A 10,577-nucleotide genomic window follows, 5' to 3' on the forward strand; every position below is an offset into this window, starting at 1 on the left:
TTAAGAAAAAATACTATGTACAAATGCAAATAACAGAACTTTTTTGTACATAAATAAAAATAAATATATTGCACAAACTGTTTGTTTATTTTTGGGTGAAAATGCTGTCTTCAGCTAAAGTTATTTTGAGGTATTGTGCTGTTTTGGAACTGCTGTAGTTGTAGATAAACGGTTTGGATTTTTGGGTTAGGGTGCCCTCCGTCAGGAAGACGGTGTCCTGGCGTCTCTTGCCGAAACTCCAGGATATCCAGCATCACCCCTGGAAGACGGGTCACCACTCTCTCGAGAATATAATCTCTCTCCTCCTGGCTCAGGTGTTGTAAAGCTGTCTAGAAATTAAAGAGCATATGTTTACATGACTAGATTCATATCTCCAGTGAGTGATGTTTTCGTTTTTGACATCTCTCTATTTTATTTTTTTACACAAATGGCTACAACCAACCTGCATCTCAGCTATACTGGCAGCTCTCAGCTGTGCAAGCTGGTCGCTGCCTACCCCGGCGCCCTGGTCCTCATGAAGGAGCTCTGGACCTCAACCTGCTGCCCTCACCCTTTGAGCGTGTCCTTCCCCGACCCTCGGAGCGACCTTTTCCTCTCCCCTTTCCAGTACTGCCCTTTCCTTCCAATGTGAATTCCTGAAAATCAATGACAGTAATGGAAAAATGACTGTATTACCCTGTAGGTCTTGTTATTATGATTTTATTTTGATGCATTTTTTTGAACTAAACATTGATATTTATGTTCTTATTTACATTGTTGTGATGCCTGTCCTGTAATGAAATTGGTTTCACAAATGATGTCAGTGACTTGAAATTGGATGTTCTTACATGATGTATAAACAATAACATTAGCTTGTTAGTAAGCTTAGTGCAAAATAATAACTGTAATTTGTCTAAAAACATCAGAAATCACCTGCAGCCACAAAGCCTTATGCTGATAAAGTTGCATCATGTTACTGTCTTGCTCGCCTGTCACAAAACTGGCTTATGAATGTTTCATAGGAAGGAGCACTTGCTTTACATCACGAGTGTCATGGCTAAATTAAAATGCTAATGTCGTCATGGAATTTTACAAATATTAGACTAAAGTTACAATGTTACTTACTTCATCGCTCGACACGGTGCCTTGTTCGAGCCGCGCTCTGGCCGTACATCACTGAAACTTTATTTTTTCTAGTGAAGAGTTTGTGCGCTCTCTCGTGCCGGGCTGCAGTTACTCACAGCGCCGAGTGCGTCGCTAATGAGTTTCGTTTCTTCATCCTGCCCCACAAGGACGTAATTTTCACTTTAGAAGTAGGGGGGACACGGGGGGGGGGGGGGGGGGGATCTTGACAGTATGCTCTGATGGGAAACCGGCTTCAACACAAACGGTTGTTTTCCGCTTGGTCCTAGAGCTCAACCAGTGTCAATTTAATATAGCATACTATTGTTTTTGGATGGTAAAAATTGCAGGGGTCAAAACTTGACTTTGGAAAAAGTGGGGGGGACATGTCCCCCCTGTCCCCCCCAAAAATTACGTCCATGCTGCCCCATGCTCCTTTAACAATGAAATGTTGACATATAAATTTTATTATGTACAGGTTGGCAACATAATCCAGTCTAAATTGTATTCAAATATAGAAGTGTTTGCGAATTACATGCTACAAACACTGCTGCTGCTAAAAATAAAAGGTGATGGTTGTGAAGAATGACTTAACTCTACAAGTTTAGGAATAATCCACACCATTCATCCCATTTATTTGTGGATGTCTGCAGCGGTGTTGGGCAGAGCTGCAGCAGCTACCTGCAGTTTGGTTGTTGCTACGAGTCTGATCCAGACATGCAGCACTGTATAGCAAGCCGTTGTAGCATGTAATTCACAGACGCTTCTATATTAGAATCAATTAAGACTGGATTATGTTGCCAACTCTTACATGAGAAAATCTATATGCCACCATTTCATTGTTACCCATAAAAATTTAATGTTATTAGCATTTCTAGTAGCTTACTACTGAACATGTTAATGAAATAATTAAATTCTACTGATTCATAAATGGATGTTATTAAGACTAGGATGATTGATATTAGTACAAATTTTAAAAGTTAATTAAATGTAAGTCAAATTTTGTTCCATAAAATTTATATATAGAAATATCAGCTGGGAAAGAGGGAACTAGACAACATGAGTTTAATACATATTTTTTATAATTGTTTTATTTTTGTATTTTTAGCAGCAGACCAAAGTCTTGTTTCACTTGAAACATCGTCAAATAGAATACTCGATTAATCTTTGGAGGATTCGGTAGAATACTCGAATAGTAAAATATTTGATAGCTGCAGCCCTAGTTTTATACAAATGTAGAGTTCTAATTATTTACATGGTTAAGTAACAGATAATCTAAGTAGGTGTGATTTGCACTTTAAAATTGTTACTAAAAGATGAGAAACTATGGATGTGTCCTCAAGTTGAAGTTATTTGAAACAAAAACCGAAAGAATTTGAAACTAAAAACTGAGCTTGTTTTCTCTACGTTTATCTTTAGGATCCAATTGAATATTGGACAGCATTTGGCCTTTTACAGTCACCATGCAGTGATGAGAAGTAATTGTAATTACTTTGAAGTTCTGTAATCTGGTATTTCCTTTAAGAACTGTAATACTGATGTTCACTAAAGTTGTTCAAATAAGCCAATGGATTGGAAGTGCAAATTGTGTGCAGTCACCTCAGACACCCGAGCACATTTATTTAAGCATTACCGTTTGAGCCATAGCATTTTTTGTAAGATTAGCCCATTGCCTTGTCTCTATGACTCTTGCATTTGTACATTTAAATCTTTTAATGCATTGAAAATCCATTTGTCACGGCTTCACAATGAGCCATCTAAAACTGGTGCAAGTCAAGGTGCACAAGAAGTTGTCATTTTTACATGTCCCTTGTGCAAGTTAAAGCAACCATTCTCAGAGACTGCAATATTCAGCCATTTAAGAAGGCACCTAAAAAACCACGAGAATGTGGCTTGCCCATATAAAAACTGCACTTACCAAACAAATGTGAATTCATCCTTTAATACACACAAATGTAGGGCACACACAGGTAGTCAGGGCATTTGTGATGTCCTTGTGTCAAACGAAAACAGCAGGCCAGTGAAAAGCACTAGTGACTTTGCCATTGAGGATGTTAATGATGAGCATTTGGATGACTTGGCTTTTCCTGAGGTAGACAGTGTTTGTGATACCAGGCAGTTAAGAGAGCAGTTACACAAGAACTTGTCTTCATTGTTCCTGAAGATGGAAAGTATTCTTCATGTTTCTCAAATGGCATGTCAGGAAATAGTTGATACTCTGGCACAAATCATTTCATTGTCAAAGCCTCTCATTAAAAAGACTCTGCATGATGTATTACAAAGGCATCAGGTTACTCCTTCCAAGGCTATCCTTAATGATTTGCTGAATGCTGTAAATAATGCAAATATTTTTGCTTGTGCCACAGCTAAAGGGGAGGACTTTTGTTCAAATAAACATAGAAAAACGTTTATTGAAAAGAACTACCCTGTGGTAATGCCTGTTCAGTATGTATTGGAGCCTGGTTGTACAGCAATTCATGTCCCTATACTTGAGATGATCCAAAAAATGTTCCAACATACAGACATTCTTAACAGAATTATGGAAACACATATCTCTTATGAGGGTCTTTACACAAGCCACAGAGATGGGTCATATTTCCAAGGAAATGAGTTGTTTTCTTCATCAGAGCTTTCACTGCCACTGATACTGTACATTGATGACCTTGAAATTGCCAATCCATTGGGCACTTCAAGGAAAATACACAAACTGTGTGCAGTATGCTGGATGTTTGCTGATTTGCCAAGTAAATATCGTTCAGGTCTGCATGTCATTCAGCTAGCAGCATTATGTAAGGTACCTGATCTCCACAGGTGTGGCTATGAAAAAGCATTTGGTCCTTTGCTACAAGATCTAAAAACTCTTGAGCAAGATGGTGTATTTATTGAGTGCCTCGGTAAATCTGTTAAAGGGACTATCATGTGCGTTGTAGCTGACAACCTGGCAGCCCACTCATTGGCTGGGTTTAGTCAGTGTTTCAGAACTGGATTTATTTGTAGGTTTTGCAATGCAACACGAGACCTAATTCAGTCTCATGATGTTGGAGATGGCAAGTTTAGCCTCAGAACAAAAGCCAGTTATGACCAAAATGTGCAGGAAGTTCTACATGGGGATGGTCATAGTCAGGCAGGTGTGCAACGGAACTGCATCCTGACTGAAAGTTTGCAGTATTTTCATACAACCACAGGCTTCCCTCCTGACGTCCTCCATGACCTTTTTGAGGGAGTTGTACCAGTGGAGTTGGCCATGTGTATTCAGGAGATGATCCGGCAGAAATACTTTACTCTGGAGCAGTTGAATAGAAAAATCTTGTCCTTTCCTTACCAACACTCCGATAAAGTTGACAAACCAAAGCCCATCTCAAAGAACTTCTCTACAAAGAGGACCATTGGTGGCAATGGTCATGAGAATATCACATTGCTGAGAGTACTGCCATTCATGAACGGTAATGTAGTCCCTGAGGAAGATGCTGCTTGGACAGTGTTAATGGATTTGAAAGAGGTTGTTGAGCTTATGCTGTGCCCAAGATTTGATGAAGAGTCCATACAGTATTTGCAATCAAAGATAGATATGGTGTCAGGTTTCCGCCAAAACCCGTGCAAGCGTAGCCAAAACCCGTGCACGCGTATTGTGCACATCGCGCGTGCGAACGGGACTCGCACGTGGAGGTTAGAACCTCATGAGTGAAAATATACATGGCGAGGAGGTCATTTGTACACTGAGAGGGAGCAAACTGTGTCTGTGAGCGCACAAGGATGTGCACAAGTGACAAACCTGCGTGCGCTCGTTGGCCAACGAGCACACGGCAGAGGAAAACATGCGCGCGGCAGCCTCACTGCGCGCTCGGTGCGGCAGCCTCACTGCACGTGTGGCAGCCTTTCTGCGCGCTCGGTTTCCGATTCTGCTCGCTCGGCTGTTGGGAGTTTTGGCACTCTGGAGGCGTGGAAGAATTAAAGTGCCAGAAACTGAGCAGTTGAACTTTCAATTTGAGAGCAGAATTTCATATCAAGAGACCATCTTTTTAATTTCAGAATACTATTTTATATTATTGCTCTCAAAACTTGTAATGCTTGCGCTCAAAATGTCTGCTCTCTTTCAAATTCACTCTGTTCTCCTTCAAATCTTTGTTTTTGCGCTCAGATTTAACCTTCTTACACTGGTATTGTCTTCTCATGTGACAACTTTTTCTCTACACGGATCAAAACTCCTCCCACAAGTCTGTCCCCTGCTCTCACGGATCTTGTCTGCTCTCGCTCAAAACTTAGAAGTACAATCTCCTAGCAACCGCTCAGCCAATAGAAAGACTTGTGGGACTGGGCGGGAACAAACCTCTTTGGGGTGCGCTCGTTTTGCGCTCTGTGGATTTTCCTGTGTGGCTGCCGCATCTGCGCACTAACAGCCTGGCTAATACCCGCTCTGATCTGGAGCGAGAGTTTCACCTGCACCAGCAAAATGGACCAGAACCAACAAGACGCTCAAGTAAGTTATTTTTCAAGGCTACTAGCTGCAGTTTATTCCATAAAATTGTTTTGTTATGCTACTTTTTACGACTCCTCGCATTTAATATTGCAACAGGGGCACATAGCTAGGTGGATTAGGGTCCTACATGGAATAAAATGTCCGGTGTTTTATCCAGGAACTGGGGATCGAGTTATGAGGGGCTGGATATGTGTCAGGGAAAGATCCAAAAATGTTTTCTAGTGCCGTATTCCCCAGAGTTGGATAAGTGAATGAAAAAGGATTGTTTTAACCAGCGCAGTAATTCTTATCTGCCAGCAGTCTGTCTGCTTTAGATGAGAATAAACCATGTAACTTAATGGGAGGTAGTAGCATTTTGTGTGCAAAACTGTAAAATTACTAAATTATGATACCAGTTATTCCTGTTGAGCTCAATAATCATGTTGACTGCAAATGAAAAGTAAGAAGTAACACATTTGCAGGAGCCAATTTAGACAGTAGACAAATTTTCACTTAGGGTGGAATATCCCTTTAAATCAAACTTCAAACATGCACGTTAGCAATATACAGAATATTTTAATTACATTTCATGTTAATCATTATTGTTTACTTAACAATGATTGTTGGTCACTGATTTAAAAAAATGTCTTTAATAGGTTTCCTGTCCATTGTGTGATAAGAATTTACTCAGGAGTCTATACAATTGCATGCCAGCTTTTGTGGTGAAGGAGGAAGAGGACAGGTGCATGTTTTTACCCATGCACGTTGTACACAATATGTTATGAGAGTTTAATCTTTTTTTTTGTTTGTTTCCACATCTGAACAGCATCATACTGGATGTGGATGACTCTTCCAAGCACTTAATCTGGTTAGAATTTTTACAAACATTTGTGTTAATGTGTAGGTTTTAAAATAAATAATAATAAACACAATGTTGTTGTCAATAGCTTATCAGACATCCTGAAGTTCCTACAAGAAAGAGTTGACAACACTAAAACCTTTAACATAATGTGACAAGGGACGACCTTTACCAGAAAGGTCTGAAACAGCGGGCCAGACAGAAGCAGGCTTCCCCCAAAAACCAGCTAATTGTTTCCTTTATTGGAGAACACGACATTGATGAAGGAGCACTACGCCGAGAGTTCCTAACTGGTATGTATTCCTTGCTAATGTCAACATACCAACTTTGAATATAGTTGAAAATGGCAAACTGTCATTTCTTTTTTCCCAATAGAAATGATGCGAGGCCTTGAGTTGAACTTATTTGAAGGAGTTTCATGCAAAGGCAAAACCCCAAATATAGTATCTCTTACTACCAGGAAAACAGATACAGGTATGTACAGTATGATGCTGCTCTGCAGTGTAACTTGGCTTGTTTTGTGTTCAGGATCTGTGGGGAGATCATTGCCACCAGCTTGGTTCAAGCAGGACCAGCACCGAATTTCTTTTCTACTTGGTCTTACCATTTCTTGCGTCATGGACAAATAACAAATGAAGATGTGCCAGAGGTGACTGATACGGCAATCCAGAACCTGATTCAGGAGGTAAATTAAACAGAATAATTTATTTTCTGTAAATTGTACTAACAAGTGTTTCTGATTGAAGGTCGAACGTGCCGAAGAAGACGCACTGACAGACCTTTCTGATGCCATTGTAGCATGTGGCTACACTGGTCAATTCACAGCAATTGCAAAAGGGCCATCATTGAGTAGGCTATGTTAATGTAGCATTAAACAAGTCATGCAATTTTTGAAAATTGAGTTATTACAAGTTCATTATTCTTTTTACTAGGGCCATCAGTTTGCATTCGGTGATGAGACTCATACCGATGCTAAGTCAGCTTAGAGAAGGACTGGCCATCAACCAGGCAGAGACAACTGCCCGCAGATAAACGGAGAAGGAAGTGACGCGCCACCAACAGCGTCAGCCTGAAGAAGCCGGCAGCCGTCGGCGAAACTGTAGCTACTAACAGGTAAACAAAACTGTTTCTGTGTTTAAAAAAGAACAAAAGCATGGATGCAGTTCAGCATGCTGCTCTTCAGTGAGGGGACTGTCGAACTCCGGGACCACAGCAGCACCGTCCACATCTGGGCTGTACTCTGCAGCAACATCCCAGTCGATGTCTGGCTCTTGGAAATCCTGACATTACAACAAGAGAACAATGATGATGTTTCTATATTGAGCTGCAATTTGTCAACAAATAAGCAAAATTTCCTAAATTTTAATAGAAACCAAATTATCACATTGTTGTGCAGGATTACTATATGTCAAAATTAGATTAAAAAAAAATTACAAATAGCAGGGACAAGAATAACAAAATTCAAAATGGTTTTGATTTAGAACTTTTACTATTTTGCAGGGGTGTAATTGTCATTTACTTGCATCACCGTAATTAAGTACAGTTTGCAATTTAAAATGTTTAACCTTTAGTAGGTTTTAGGGCTGGTTGATGAATAAAAGCATATTAATTTAAAAAAATCTAATCGATCGATAGATAATTATTTCAAAATTTTAAAACCGTAGAAGAGAATATATATTGAATTGCATCCCTGGCCATTTTATGCTATTTCTTTAAGCGACAGTCTGTAGTTTTCTGCCACTAGGGGGCAGTACGTACCTAAATCATAACAAACAAGCTACATTTTTGTGTTCCGTGATGAGCCTACCAATGAATAGCCGTAAAGGCCACCAAAAAAAGCACTGGGAGTGTTGCAGCACAATTTTTTTACGGGCTAACTACCTTGTCAGATCGTTCAACCTCCTGCAAAATGACAACAGGCACATCGGACTCCCTTTCATCAGTCAGCAGTAGAGAAATGCCATATTTCACATTCAGTATCTTTTAAAGCGGCGTTCAGTATGTTCATAGAGCTCCTCATTTAGCTTCATGTTTGTGTTTCAATCTTTATTGAAATAATTTTTTAAACTTCCTGTAGAAAGCAAGGAGATCGTGACGTAACAGTTTTTTTTATTTTTATATAACTTTATTAACAAACAAAGCTTACAGGCAGATGTAACTGCTGGTTGTTGGAACTGTGAGCTGCACAAAAACAGGCATAGTTGCTCCAATGACTGGATTCAAATTGGGTTTTGGAGTTAGAAACCTACTCAATATGGCGGTGAAGCAGTTACTCTCCAGCAGCCAATGATGTCTATGGTACGGCTTATGTACAGAGAAACATGCTGTCTAAAGCCTGGTTCATGCTTCTCCGTCAGCTCCGCAAGGGACAGACACGCACGGATTGACGGAAGTGTTTTGCTCTCATACTTCTCCGTCTCCTGGAGAGTGTTGCAAAGCAATTCCTCGGCAGGACAACAGAGGGCGTAGCGCTGTGCTGTGGTATCCTGTCATGTATTGGTCCAAGATAATGTGTTTATATTGTATTTTTTGTGTATATAAGAGACTTTTAACACGGACATATTTGTCTCTCATTCTCCTCCACCTCTTCATGCGCTCGCCACCTCTAAACCCACGTTTCCTGTCATTTCCGTCCACAAATAAAACGCTTGCTGCGCATCTTCTCTCTCCTCCAGTCACGGGAGAACTAAAAGTTCATGTTTTTAGAGTTTTTTCGCGAGGTATTCTTCAAGCTGCTCCGTGTCTGCTGCTTGTTATTCTCGGCTCTCTTTATGTTTTTGAGGGTGCAATGGCGGCGCTGTAAACAACAGCGGCATCCTGACCAATCACAAGCTTGCGTTGTCTGTCTCGACTGACGGCTGTTTAGAAAAGAGAGCTTTACTCCGTCCGTCCTTGCGGAGCTCTCCGGCAGGCACGCAAGGACGTCGCGTGTCTCCGCACTGACGCAGACGGAGAAGCATGAATCAGGCTTAAGGCTACGTTCACATGGCAGGTCTTAAAAATCCATTCAGAATTTTTGAGTAAATTTAATGTTTTGTGTGGTTGTTCACATTATAACTGAAATACAACAGCAAACACTCTCCTGCGTTAACGTTAAAAGTACAGAAGAGAACAAGAACTCACACACTAGGAGCTCTGTGGAGTCTGAACTGAGAGGTGGAGCTGTGATCCCAAGAGCTTCACTGACAGACTTCATCCACAATTCCAGGATCACACCTGTCAAGTCTCCTGTTTTGAGCTGGAAACTATTTTTAAAACTAAACTATTTTACTCCTTATTCTCACAGTCGTCCCATGTTAGTATTTTCCCTCACTTAAGCCGCTTTCACATCTGGGTCGGCATGGATGCGTTCGGAACCAAATGTTTTGTTCGCATATGGCTCACATGTGTGTATTTCGTTCTAAGGAGACTTTTTTTTCCAGACTACTTCCCTCGGAGGTCCGACTGGTGCCGAGCAGACACTATGGACTGATTGGCAGCTGAAACTCACACCTACCGCCTCCTATTGGGGAGTTGGATCAAACACCGGGGGGTTTCCGCATATGCGATTACTTTTCATCCTGGTTGCTGTTTAGCCCACATGAAGCACTGAGCTGCTGTCACCCGCTCCGCAGCAGAGGAGGACAGCAGTGTGTGTGTGTGTAGCAGCGGTTATAAGGACACGTCTGCAGCGGAGGACACTACAGCGCTGAAGTAGGAAGGATTAGAGGAGAGCAGATTATTAGAGAAGCGCAGTGTGTGTTGGTGCAGTGGTTTGATGAGGAATTATTGTTTAGCATAGGCGGACACCGCAGACTTCTTCCGCGCGTCTTTACCGCCGCCCACATGCTCGGGGATTTCCGCATTCCTGAGAAGCCCTGGGAATCACATGTGAACAAGAAACCACCCGTTCTATTCCGAACTCACGCGGCTGAGCCCCGACCATAGCAAAGCATCAAAAAACGGAACCAGAAAAACTTTTAGCGCTGAACTCACCTTCAAAATTAAATGTTAACCCTAACGTTTACAGTTGAAGCCATTACAACATGTTTGAGGTAATTTGGCCACTCCGGCTCTCTGTAGTGGTTTCCCAATTACACGAGGGAGGGAGGGGTAAACAGAACTCCGTTGGTAACCACGGTGAACAGGCTTGATGAAACATGAACGAATATCCCCAAATAA

General features: G+C 41.2%; 1 long non-coding RNA gene across 1 annotated transcript; it reads left to right on the top strand.

The window, feature by feature from the left end:
* Positions 1–6,506: 6,506 nt before the first annotated feature.
* On the top strand, positions 6,507–7,531 carry LOC139061955 (uncharacterized). Its single transcript, XR_011515573.1, has 5 exons — positions 6,507–6,709; positions 6,792–6,842; positions 6,945–7,101; positions 7,163–7,265; positions 7,349–7,531. It is a non-coding gene; the product is annotated as an uncharacterized lncRNA (long non-coding RNA).
* The last annotated feature ends 3,046 nt before the right edge of the window (positions 7,532–10,577 follow it).

The sequence above is a fragment of the Nothobranchius furzeri genome, chromosome 12 (assembly GCF_043380555.1).
Source record: "Nothobranchius furzeri strain GRZ-AD chromosome 12, NfurGRZ-RIMD1, whole genome shotgun sequence".
Classification (NCBI taxonomy): domain Eukaryota; kingdom Metazoa; phylum Chordata; class Actinopteri; order Cyprinodontiformes; family Nothobranchiidae; genus Nothobranchius; species Nothobranchius furzeri.